General features: G+C 37.4%; 1 long non-coding RNA gene across 1 annotated transcript; it reads right to left on the reverse strand.

Moving 5' to 3' along the window:
- Positions 1-11223: 11223 nt before the first annotated feature.
- Positions 11224-13136, reverse strand: LOC121388213. The gene is made up of 2 exons (XR_005959950.1): positions 12970-13136; positions 11224-11452 (listed from the first exon to the last, which is right to left on the reverse strand). It is a non-coding gene; the product is annotated as an uncharacterized LOC121388213 (long non-coding RNA).
- Positions 13137-13835: the final 699 nt, after the last annotated feature.

Below are 13835 nucleotides of genomic sequence, written 5' to 3' on the forward strand. Positions count from 1 at the left end.
ATTTATTATGCTGAGAAGTAATAGGGTTAACCTTTTATTTTTAAACTTTTTTTAATCAACCCTCTCTTTTAAAATGTAACTTTTCCACATTTCACGGTTATAAACTAAAAGGTTGATATTTTGAAAACATGAAATACGTTTCCAATTGCATAAATATTTTTAATGTGACAGTTATTACCAATAAGAATATAAAATAAAATGACATATGTTGATGAATGGCAGCCATCTTGAAAACAATCCATATCCAGATTGAACTAGCTGAAGACTAGCATAAAAGCTTTTTGCATGTGGGCTTGTTGTTAACAACAATTCTTGGGGGTATTGGTTGTACGAGCCGATAAAATCAAATCAAATCGTTGAGATTTGCACCAAAACCACCCCACCCCATACACTATTAAAAAATAGCCCATCGTCTATTGTCACTGTTAACACATAAAAAAACGTCTTTTGAAATAAAATCCAACATATACATTACATAAGTATAAACCAAACAATGTTCTAAATGTGGCAGTTGTTATCAGAAATACTTTAAAATGTAAAATATAATGACATTTGGGAGTCATATTGATCAGTGGCGGCCATCTTGAAAAACACCCTCCATTTCCATATTGAACTAACTGAACAGCATAATAAAAAGTTTACATCATATGATATGATATTAACAACAAGTCTTCAGAGATATTGGTGAGAAAATCAAATCAGATCGTCGAGATGTGCACCAAAGCCACCCCTACCCAGATTAGAAAATAGGCTGTCACCTATTGTTGCTGACACAATTCAACTCTACATCAGGACTAGGATTGTTTCAGAGGCATATGTTTCATGTGTGTGCGTGCGTGCGTGCGTGTGTATGTGTGCGTGTGCGTGTGTGTGTGCGTGCGTGTGTGTGTGTGCGCGCGTGTGTCCGTGTGTGTCTGTGTGTGTGTCTGTGTGTATATGTGTGTGTGTGTGTGTGTATGTGTGTGTGTATATGTGTGTGTGTATATGTGTGTGTATGTGTGTATGTGTCTGTGTGTATATAGTGTGTGTATGTATGTGTCTGTGTGTGTGTGTGTGTGTGTATATAGTGTGTGTATGTGTGTGTATGTATGCGTTTGTGTGTGTGTGTGCGTGTGTGTGTATGTGTGCGTGTGTGTTTGTGTGTGTGCGTGTGTGTGTCTTTGTGCGTATGTGTTCGCATAATTCCTGACATGAAGAATAATGGATAAAAAATAAATCACTTTTTTGCAATGTTCCTTTAATTCATTTGTCTTGACGGTATACCATTTCTACAGTATAGTCTGGCATGAACAGTTCAGCTTTATTACAGCATTTATACATCCATGTATATATGTGATGTGTAGCTATGTAACTAACATGTGACAGGCGCGCAATAGGCATTAGCCTATACTAAAACTTGATTCAATATGGACGGGGTGGTAAACAGCCTAATGAAATGTCTTTCTTTGGAGTCCAAAAGCAGAGAAAGAGAGAGGGTAATTGTGAAGTATAATAATTCATAGACGTGTCGGTTTGAACAGGTCTAACTGAAATGTTGTTTTAAAAAAACAAAAAAACAAAAACAAAGCCTGATGGTTCGTCTAGTTATGGTTTAAAAAAAGAAAGAGAAAGAAAAGTCTGTTGTTTTCTCTTCCCCTTTCAAATTCCCGAATCCAATTCACTCGGAAGATCCGGCTTCGTGAGGATTTCTGGTTGACGGATGTTTTTATCTCTATTACATTGTTTATAATCGGAACAAGAGGTTTTTATTTCCTACATTATTTATTTGAAAGCCTTTTAAATCACAAAGCGTATTTGCATTTTATATTCAGTGCAGTTAATATTTATTTATATATAATTACACTATTTAAATCGCAATTCTAAAGGTGGCCAAATCGTTGACAAAGTCTGTTTGTCTGTTAGTCACTTCTAGTCTTCCTATGATAATGCAAATTCGCAGAAAATTACTAAAATGCTAAAGTATATCGGAAAATTTAATCCTTATGAATTCCAAGCGATCGTCCATTTTAGCAGGAAAAGATTGTTTTGTTTAACGACACCACTAGAGCACATTGATGTATTAATCATCGGCTATTGGATGTCAAATATTTGGTAATGTTGGTATATATTTTAAGAGAGAGAACACGCTACACTGTTCGATTAGCAGCAAGAGATCTTTTATACTCACCATCCCACCTACACGATAGCACATACCACGGTATTTGATATACCAGTCATGGTGCACTGGCTGGAACGAGATTGGCAGGAAAAACGAAAATGTTATCCTACGTTATTCTACCTAGTGTAACACATTTGAAAGTAGCTTGTGATGTCATTTAATTTATCTCTCAGAGGGATCTTTATAGTTTTCACGGGAAAGGTTGCAAAAGAAAAAAGAACAAAAATAAAATGCAATTTTGTGGTGAAAATGTTTTTTGATTTTAAAATGCTTATGGAATTTAAACTTTTGTACATTTTTTTGTTATGTGGGATTGTATTCGGAGATAGTCATAAATTGTGAACCAAAAATGAACAAGCTTTTTGCTTATTTTGCTTATTGTTTATTCTTACCAGCAAGTTTAGTCTAGCAGTGGTCACGTGACAGGCAAAATGGCGGGGGTTTTGCCGTCTTTGTTTTGACGGTGGCAATCGAGACATGTTCTACAACAGAGTTGTTATGACGAAGACTAAATTAACGTAAATTAGCACTGAATTCGTCCCTCACGCTTTTTGGTCCTTTAGGATATCAGCACACAATTTGTGTAGAAAACCTGTATAAACATACCTGGTGTTCCAAGCGCAGATTCCATCTCTGCAGGGGGCGTAACGTAGCTCAGTGGTACAGCGCTCGCTCGGTCTGGGATCGATCCCCGTCGGTGGGCCCATTGGGCTATTTCTCGTCACAGCCAGTGCAACACGACTGGTAAATCAAATGCCGTGGTATGTGCTATCCTGTCTGTGGGATGGTGCATATAAAAGATCCCTTGCTGCTATTCGAAAAGAATAGCCCATGAAGTAGCGACAGCGGGTTTCCTCTTTAAATATCTGTGTGGTCCATAACCATATGTCTGTCGCCATATAAACGTAATTAAACTGTGTTGAGTGCGTCGTTAAATAAAACATTTCCATTTCGATCTCTGCAAGACGCATCTCCCGTTTAGCCTTGTTGCTGTATTCAGGGGATGCTGTGTCAAAACGGCATGGCATTGTCTGCCACATTACCACTAATTCATCCACTTTTTTGTAGACCACATGCTGCTGGAGGCTGCATTTCGAGTCATGTGATCACTATCTATTCTTTCATTGGCAGTTTAAATTGTTGCGTCAACGTTTTGTTGCATACGTTTGCGACAGTCTGCAATTAGATGCAATTACATTCAATAAAATCAAACATGTCTGATCGGAGCAATTTCAGTTGCATGCAATAAAAATTGCATTGCAGGCTAGCGCACACGATGCACCGATGTACGATTTTTGTTGCATGCATCAAAGATTGCACCTTGTTGCAAAGGTCTGCGGTGGTCTTTAGCAGGTTACATGAAGGACACTAATGTAAAAGATGAGTAAACATTGAATTATAAGACACAACTGATTACTTAATAAATAAAAAACGTTTGTACCAAATGCAAGCAGGCTAGCCTAGTTATAGCAGACGATCGATTTTTGTTACGAAATGAAAAAGAAAATGACAGAATATCATGCGTTTATCCTGTTACAATAATGAATCTTGCACCGCACAAAAGCGTCACTATTATGCTATTTTACAAAATGAAAGAAAGAAATGTTTTATTTAATGACGCACTCATCACATTTTATTTTCGGTGTATGGCGTCAGACATATGGTTAAGGACCACACAGATATTGAGAGAGGAAAGCCGCTGTCCCCACTTCATGGGCTACTCTTTTCGATTACAACAAGTCACAACAACACTTGGTCAACAAGAAAGTCGAACGAGCCGGACCCCCATCCCACCACAGTAAAATAAAAACAAAAAGTAAAACACCAAGACCCCCCTCCCCAGTAAATGGACTACTCTTAACATTATTAATGGTATTTTTGTTTGTGTTATAATAATAAATAATGAGATAAGAAAAATAAACCCTATCATTCATTAGGTGATGTTGATGGAAAATAAGAGTAGAATCAGTCAATTCAATTAGAAGACATGATAAAAACAGGAATTGTTTTAACTGTAATTTAAAGTTTAAAACTTCAGTGATTTTCTACGATTTAGATTATGTTCAACCTATGGAATATTCCAACTCTTGTACCAGTATGTCAAAGGCTAGGTATGGTACATGTAATATTCAGCCTGTGAAAAAAAAGTACATGAATGATATACGGTACATGAAAGCAATACCTCACTATACCACCACCTACTCACCCTGTTTTGGTTATGGCTAGTGCTTTTTTTCTTCTTCTTTTTTTTCTTTTCTTTCTTTTTTATTTATTTATTTTTGTTTTCTTTTTGGGGGTTTTGTTGTTTTTTCTTTGGGGGGGGGGGGGGGGGGGATCTGATTTCTGTGACTGTTTTCACAAAACATTCTTAGGCCCATTTTCATTAGAGCCATCCGGAAATATTTCATGATGGTTGTTTTAACCAATGTTTATTATTGGTCATATCAAGCTGGAGCCGATTTGGCAAGTATTCATTACAAGCATGAACCCGAAACCACTTTGTTCAGGAAAGGACACATTTTTAATGTCATCCGTAAATCGTTATAATTACAACAAACTTTAAAACAGTGCAGAAAAGAAACATATTACACAGTAAAATGGATTTTGGTAAAATAATATATATATGTTACATAAGTTAATAAAAATAGACCAATAGTTGACAACCTTTAAACATAATATGTAATTTTAAAATTACTGCAATTGACTGATGTAATGTGCGACAACACTGTCAGGCATTACTGTGAATGCCTGTGGTTTGAATCTCGAACATGAACCAATTATTCTTGAAGCCTGATTGCAGAAGTTCTAATAGATCACTCAGTGGTAACCTTTCATTGTTTGGTACTTGTGAAATTGAACTGTTGTTGGATTCCTTCGATTGGAAGTGAATAAATCTTTCTGTTTCTGGAATTCCGATATATCTTTCAGAGATCTTTTATTAAATGAAATGTAGAAAAGCCCACTAGTGTTTGCTTTTTTCATCTGATGATCTTATGGACAGAAACAATTATAATCATATCATTTACATGTAATTAATAGTTTGTTTGCATAATCTAGTGCAGTAGAAGCAATCCGTCTATCATCATCTGCTTTTGTTTTGAAATAGTCATTGAGCTCAGCAAGCAAAGCGACTTTAATTGTGATTATAGTAAATAATATGTCCTGATCCTTGGTCACACGAGGAGGTGGCTTCACTTCTTTGACGGTGACTGGAAACTGGTCTACTGTGTGGGGTCCTAGTTTAAAACTAAGAATTTCCATCAAATATGACAATACACTGATCAATTTAATATTACAAGTTTGATGAGTACTTCATATATACTTATTTTCGTACTTCATATATACTTATGTTCGTACTTCTAACGAATTACTGTTACTGTTATGTTCAGGCACGTCCATCCCACGTCCAGTCTCGGGCAAAGCCAGTGGCTGAGCATCGGATACAAGGTATTTAATTAATAGGAACAATTTGGACGTTATACTAAAATAGAATACCTTAATTTAGATGGCCAAAAATTATAAATATTAGAGCTGATTCCTAACTGTAATATGGTCTGAGACACTAATGTTATGACAACGTCATACAAATTGTATGTGTGTGACGCCATTAGAGATTGTTAAACATTTTTTAATCATAGCGAATGTCTTCAGTTGTACCTAACAAGCAGTTCTGCAGTCTCCCAGTATGTCTACAAACAATTTGAAAACTGGACACGCAAAGTTCTTGATCCTCTTTGTCAAAGTACAGATAAAACTCTTAAAAAAGCACTATTCCATACATTGTCCATTTTGAAAAAAACTCTACGTTTTAAAGGGACATCCCTGAGTTTGCTGCATTGTAAGATGTTTCCGACTGATAAAATATTTCTACGATTAAATATACATATTAAATATGTTTTCTTGTTTAGAATATGAGTGTCTGGATATTCAATATGTTTCTGGTCGTGTTAATATCTGTAAGAAGCCCAAACTGGATTTTGTCTTTAAATAATTTCGTACGTACGAAGAAATAATATTTTAGCAAATAAAATAAATTTAACCTAGTATAAATATTAAAATGATCAGAAACACGTTTAGTATACAGCCACTTATATTGTATGCAGATAAATATATTTGATATGTAATTACAATCGTTAAAAAGTCTCTGTTCATCGATAACATCTTAAACATTGGAGCAAACTCGGGAATGTCCCTTTAAAAGTATGATCGGTTTTTAACTATATCATATACATAGAGGTTTATAACTGTTTATTTTTCTTCAGTGACGCGTGATATCGAGATATCTAGCGCAAAATTGTTTTTCAAACTCACTAACATTAATGTTCTTTAAATTATAATTATTTTTTAATAGAATTAGATACTTGTTAAAGTCACCATCTGTTGTTATGATCTCTGACAAGAGTTAAACGATGCAGCTGTAAAGGTGCTGTTGTAATTCTCTCCGAACTGGATGTTGGCATGGTAGATAATTTCAGTGGCCATGTGACCAGCAGACGACACTCCGAGGTGATCAGCATCCACTATTTGACACACTCCATCAGTGAACTCCACAACTTTACGGACTGAGGCACCCACCAGAACCTTAACACGCAGGCCTGCAACTGATCTATTCAGATTGTACCCATTCATCTGAGCCGTCCGTCCCAGAAAAATCAAAGTTAGTGACTTCAATGTGTTCCATCGTGTCCTCTAAACATGCTGAGATGATCTGACCATGAATGTATACAGATTTGGTAGATACCTGATATGTAAACCCTCAGCTGGTGACCAATTCGAAAAGCTTGAGCTAACTGGGTGGTAGATCCATGGAGTTCTTTGGAAAGCTGATCTGCAGTGGATATCTTAATCCAGCAATCATCAGTGCACCAAGTATAAGGCCATACAGACTGTGACGCCTTCCACTTGACTGCTAACCCAACCATCCAGCGAAGACCGTATAAGAAATGAGCACTTGAAAAATTATGCAGTGTAAAATGTACAAGGAAGTGCAGATTCATGAAACAACAATTCACGAATCGATACTTTTGAGTGCAATCTCTAAATGTCCAAACGCATGCACCAGTTTACCCATGTAAGTATATTTATTCACATACGTAAATTTACTCATGTGACTATACATATCATGCGAACAGATTTGTTCATATCAGTAAAATTACTCCAAGACTAAATTTGCATCTAGTACTGTGTTCATGCAAAAGTATATTCGAACCATTAGCAAAACTAAACACATAATTACAGTCTTATTCAGTTGAGATTCTGGAGGTTACACTGCGGGTTTCATCTGATTATGAGAAAATGTGAATTAGAAAAACAGGTCGACGTTGAAATGAAACTAAAGAACTGAAAAAAGAAAAAAAGATGCAAACAAAAGAGGGACATAGGAGGGAGTGAACCATGAGAGGACACTGAGATATGATAGTCAGTGAGCAAGTTCAAATGTCTACATCATAACTAAATTACAAACATGAACTAAACGTGTGTGTGTGCGTGTGAGCGTGCGTGCGTGTATCTTCAAAAGTTAAAGTTTGTTTTGTTTAAAGACACCACTAGAGCATATTGATCAATTAATCATCGGCTATTGGATATCATCAGAGAAAACCCGCTACATGTTTCCATTAGCAGAAAGGGATCTTTTATATGCACTTCCCCACAGACAGGAACGCACATACCACAACCTTTGACCAGTTGTGGTGCACTAGTTTGGAACGAGAAAAACCTGATCAGTTGAATGAATTCATCGACGTAAGAACGTCAGGCGAGCACTCAATCGACTGAACTAAATCCCGCCCCGCGTGTCTTCAAGATACAGACCTAAAGCCTTATATATATAGATATATGGATATAGACAGACATACAGACAGACAGACAGATACATAAATTATTTTTATTTCCCCGATTATGAGTGCTTGCTGGACTGATACAAAATTATTTGCATCAACCTGTAATTAAGGGAAGAGATTCTAGATTATGGTGGGGTTTCAGCAGCCAATCATTCAGAATGCACCAGAGGTTAGGGTGGCGATTTGCATCAATCTGTAATTAAGGGACGAGATTCTAGATTATGGTGGGATTTCAGCAACCAATCATTTAGAATGCACCAGAGGTTAGGGTGGGTCACCAGTCAGAATAAATGGTGGATTAACATAATTATTATTCTGCAAGAGATACTTTTCTTGAGCCAGTGTCGGACGAGGGCGTCCTTCTCATCCTTGGAGAAGATCTCGGAATGTCTCAAGCGTCTGGCACTACGTACACTCCCATGCCAGCCATTGTTGATGTGTCTCAACTTGTATGAGGTACGTTCACACCCAAACACACTCTGTAACATCAGACTCTTGGAGAATACGAAATCTTTCTGTACAAATAATTATCATAGGATTCTTGTCATGCAAATAATTTTTGGGGGAGTATTGTGATCCAATGATAAGAATTTGGCATCTATTAATGTCGTGAGCACAATTAGGAAATAACATGTCTTTTAAATTCATTTATGACTTTCTTGATTCTTAAGAACATCAACCTACTCGTCCATCAGGACATTTATTATAGGTTCACTGACATGTACACATCCACGTATAATGCAGTCCCAATCTAATTAAAATTAGCTCCACTATTATATGTGGATCTAAAGACAGCCAGTTGGAGCTCATGTCCACCAATCAAAACCTTACTTGCAGAATCCTGCCAGTGATTTAAAAATAACAACACTGCGTAGTCCCCAATGTCCAGGTAACATTTCGTCTGTAAATAATAATTTAATTGATTGATTTCAACTTATTTTCGTGCTTATATCCAATTAAGGTTCAAGCACGCTGTCCTGGGCACACACTTCAGCTATCTGGGCTGCCTGTCCAGGACAGTGGGTTAGTTGTTAGTTTGTTAGTGGTTAGTGAGAGAGAAGAGGGTGTAGTGGCCTTACACCTACCCATTGAGCCCTTAAGAACTCGCTCTGGGTTGGAGCCGGTACCGGGCTGCGAACCCTGTACCTACCAGCCTGTAGTCCGATGGCTTAACCACTGCGCCACCGACCATAATTTAAATATTGACCAATCACACTTCGCCTTTTATAACGTTATTTGGGAGCATACAAATTCTAAAAATATCGGGCGAGTCTATTTTAGTGGCCGCAGAACAGCGAACCATACAAATACATACGGGGTGGGTTATCAGTCTTCAATATTACATTAAAAATTATTTATTTATTTATAAAATAAAAAAAAACTAAATCAGTCTTCAGTTATACATTACAAATTATTTATTTTATAAAATAAAACATGTTTTAAGGCATTCGTAATTCACACGAAACATGTCGTATACCCTCAGGATAATTCGGAATGTTTTCAAATTATTTTTAAATCACTGGCAGGATTCTGCAAGTAAGGTTTTGATTGGTGGACGTGAGCTCCAACTGGCTGTCTTTAGATCCACATGTAATAGTGGAGCTAATTTTAATTAGATTGAATGCAGTCCGTATGAACCATATCTGTCGGTTAGGGGTGAGGGGCACGCTATCTAGTCGAATGGCGGGGAGTGAGTCATAACAATATTTATATCTTTATTTACATAAATTAGGACACAAAAAAACGGATATTTTCGTTATCCGTGTCAGTCTACATTCATCTAGAATATATTTCGCAAATGTGTTCCATGGCGTGTCCATTGCAGACATTAAAGCATGCAGGGGCAGGACTTATTCCAAAGGTAAAGCACTTGCCTGATGCACGGTCGGTCTAAAATCCGAACCAAATTGTTAATAACTACAATAAATTAGTTTCCTACCTTTAATTACCGTTACATTTCCCCCAAATTTTGTCCAGACACAAATTTTCAAAAAAACCATTACAGTGACACAGATTCCACATATGAGACTGTAACGATGTCGCCAGTATCGACTTCGCTGAAATAGCATAGGGCAAAATATATGCAGTTTTCTGCCGTCTGCCAGGTCAAACGAGCGATTTTGTAATGCGTGTGCTAGCAGCAGGATATGACTTTATTTTATCCGTCATCATATTTTGTCAATAGAAGTGGTGGTTGCTGGATAAAATTTCTTATTAATTTCATTTCTATAAATCGCATACGTATATGTTCGACACCATATAACCGTAAAGTAGTTCTTCTTTTTTCTCAAAGCATTCGCGTGTTATAATGTTTTATTAATTTACATTTGTAGAAATCTCATTAATATAGAGAATCATTTCTACGATCACCTGGGCCTCAAATCACTGATGCACCACGGTACTATAATTAGTTCCTTTACAAAAAAGATGTACGATAATGGCTACTTCCTACTAATGAAATAATTTAGTCATTTTATATATGATATACAATACAAGTGCAAAATGTCCAGAGAACTCCTGTCCGTGCAGGCTGACGTCTGTCAAACCGGTCTTGGAGTGAGAGTTCTAAAGACGCAACAGGAAGCATTTATCATTCTGGTTAGTTTTCGTCGTAAAGGGGAATAACAATCGTAGAGGGGAGTGGCAGTCGTAAATACGAGGTAGGAAGGACGTATTGTCCCCGGGAGTGGCAGCCGTAAAGGGGACTAACTGTCGCAAAGGGGAGTGACGGTCGTAAAAGGGAGGTGACAGTCGTAAAAGGGGAATTACTGTTATAACGGTGAGTAACAGTCGTCAAATGATGGAGTGACAGTCGTAAAGATGAGTGGCAGTCGTAAACTGAAGTGACAGTCGTAAAATGAAGTGGCAGTCGTAAATGGAATGATAGTCTTATAAGAGAGTGACAGTCGTAAACTAGAGTGACAGTCGTAAAGGTGAACGACAGTCAAAAAAGTGAGTGGCAGTTGTAAAATAAAGTGGAAATCTTAAATGGGAGCGACAGTCGTAGATGGGAACGACAGTCGTAAAAGTGAGTGGCATTCATAAAAGAAAGCGACAGTCTTAAACGGGACTGATAGCCGTAAAGACCTTGGCAAAGCTTTTGAACTGTACGCTGTGTAAAGATGTGAGTATTTTCGGTCAGATATACACTTTAGAGAACAAATGTGTAGCTTGTCTAGATATCCTCTTCAAGCTAACCATATAATATGTTAAATATGACAATGATTAAATAGTTAGTAACAGTTTTTATTTGCAGTGATATAAAGTATTTCTTCATCACAGATGAAGTTTCTTTACATATAAACTCGTTGGCGTCCCGATGTAAGTTGTGCTGGGTTTCTAACACAATTTCCGTTAGATGGTTTTTCAGTTCAGCACCGTCGATATCGTACAGCTTATGTTATAAACTGGTTTGTTCATGGAAGAGGCGATGTTGAATCAAGTTGTTCCAAGACTGAAAAACAAAATTGAACAAATTCAAGTTCTGGGTAATTATGTGTTAGGTTTTTCATATTTGTTACAACTTTAGCACAATCTAGCCAGTAGATCTAACAGCATTGCGTGAACTCCCATGTCTAGGTGACATTTCATCTAGAAATAACAATTTAAATATCGACCAATTACACTTCGCCTTTTATAGCGTTATTCGGGAGCATACAAATTCTAAAAATATCGGGCGAGACGATTAAATTTTATGCAATAGGCGAACCTGTTTGTCTATTTCAACATTGATAAAACAGGGGAAAAGTGCAGTAATAAAATTTGGATTGTATACTAGTATGAACAGATTTTATGGCTATACCATCACGGTTTGTTTTTGTTTGTTTTTTGTCTTGAAATGAATTTTATATACAATTTTATATTGCAATTAGTTTCCAGCATACGTCGTAATTCACCCGAATTAATTCGTATACCCTCGGCATAATCCCAAATGTTTTCAAATTATTTTCAAATCACTGGCACGATTTTGCAAGTAACGTTTTGATTGGTCGATTGAAAGGTCAACTGGACATGAGCTCCAACGGGCTGCTGTTAGATCCACATGTAATAGTGAAGCTAATTTTAATTAGATTGAACTTTAGCAGTAATGACTAACATCAGAACTGTATATGATCACTCTTTGTGAAAATTACTTTAATTAGATATAAAAAAACCTACATTAAAAACAAATCAAACTTCAAGCACGCTGTCCTGGACACACCTCAGCTATCTGGGATGTCTGTCCAGGACAGTGAGTTAGTTAGCAAATACAATTGCTTTGTTTTCTTGTGTGTTTTCAGAATGTTTTAAAGGTTTAAACCAGTTTTTGTGAAACCATGACCTTTGACATAACGAGTTCTCGTTCTCAGATCTCGATATAACGAAGTCTATGATTTACTGTTTACTATATTTATACGAGTAACCGGACAATGATTAAACACGTTAATTCCAACTGAGTTACGGAAAGTTTGTTTTGTTTAACGACACCACTAGAGCACATTGATTATTAATAATCGGCTATTGGATGTCAAACATTTGCCAATTTTGACATATAGTCTTAGAGACACTTGTTTATGTAATTATACGTAGGTGTAAAAGAAACAGTTGTTTTGAGGAACACGACCATACCTAGAAAAAGGTTGACTCTTTGTTTGCAATGTATTAATATTTTGGTGATTTTTTGTTGTTTTCATTAATAATGTGGGTAAATTGAGTAAAGATGCTTCATATTCGCCAGACATAGGTCCAATCCCAGTTCCGGTGTCCTTTAGGCCTTGAAAATTAATATATTCCTTCCACTAAGCATCTGACCTGGTGCTTAAAAAAACTAGTCAAGACTCGACACTCGAGACTAATATGGTCTGATACACTAATGTCATGACAACGCCATACAAATTGTATGTGTGACGTCATTAGATGATGAGTGTGGACCCTAAAAGTTTCATAAGCACGGGTCCTGTTTCATAAACGCGTGTGAATAATCAAACAAACCTTTGTTCTCCTCTTTCTGTTCGTTGGCCTCTTCCTGTGTTTCCTTGTCCACCTCATTAGTCAGCTCAGTTTCCAACATCTTATCCTCTTTATCTTCTTTCTGTGCCGCTTTCTCGGCCTCCTTCTCCAGCTCGCTCTCCCTCTTCTTCAACTCACCCTCCACCTCCTTGTTCATCTGCTCGCTCAGCTTGTCAATGACGTCAGCAGCATTGTTGAGAGCCTCAGCCTCAGCGGTCTGCTTGTTTTCTTGAAGAGCTTTAGCGAGTTCCCTCAGCGATGCGGACAAATCGTCAATATCTTCATCATCCTCACCATCTTCGTCTCCTCCGACCAAGCCCAACAGATCAGCGTCCTTAGGCAGACCTAGTCCATCGTCATCGTGACTGCTTCCTAGGACGTCGTAGAGGTCGGCGGCATCAGACATATCACCTTCCATACCAGGGCCAAGACCATCATCACCTCCCAGCCCCAGACCATCTTCTGATAAAAAAGAGTTAAAAGAGTTTTGTTTATTGATATTTCTGCACATTGCTTAATAAACGGGTGTTGGGTTTGTAGACGTATGGTAACTATGACATATGACAGAAGAACCCACCCCCTTTAAATATGGCTGATAGTATGGCCAGATAGTATCAAGGGGTCTGTTGTATTTTCCCAGAGACAGGGCATCACATACCACGGGGTTTGCTATATCACTTGCGGAAGACTGGTTGGAATATGGAAAACATAAATGATATCTCAGCTGAGGAAGATCGATCTTTAGACGTATCGTACATCAAACGAGCACTCTACCACTGAACTGTACATCTTCCGCTTTGGTAGCAGGAAGGTAGCGTTAAAGGACTGGTGCATGGCCCTCTACAAAC

This window comes from Gigantopelta aegis, chromosome 14 (assembly GCF_016097555.1).
Source record: "Gigantopelta aegis isolate Gae_Host chromosome 14, Gae_host_genome, whole genome shotgun sequence".
Lineage (NCBI taxonomy): Eukaryota > Metazoa > Mollusca > Gastropoda > Neomphalida > Peltospiridae > Gigantopelta > Gigantopelta aegis.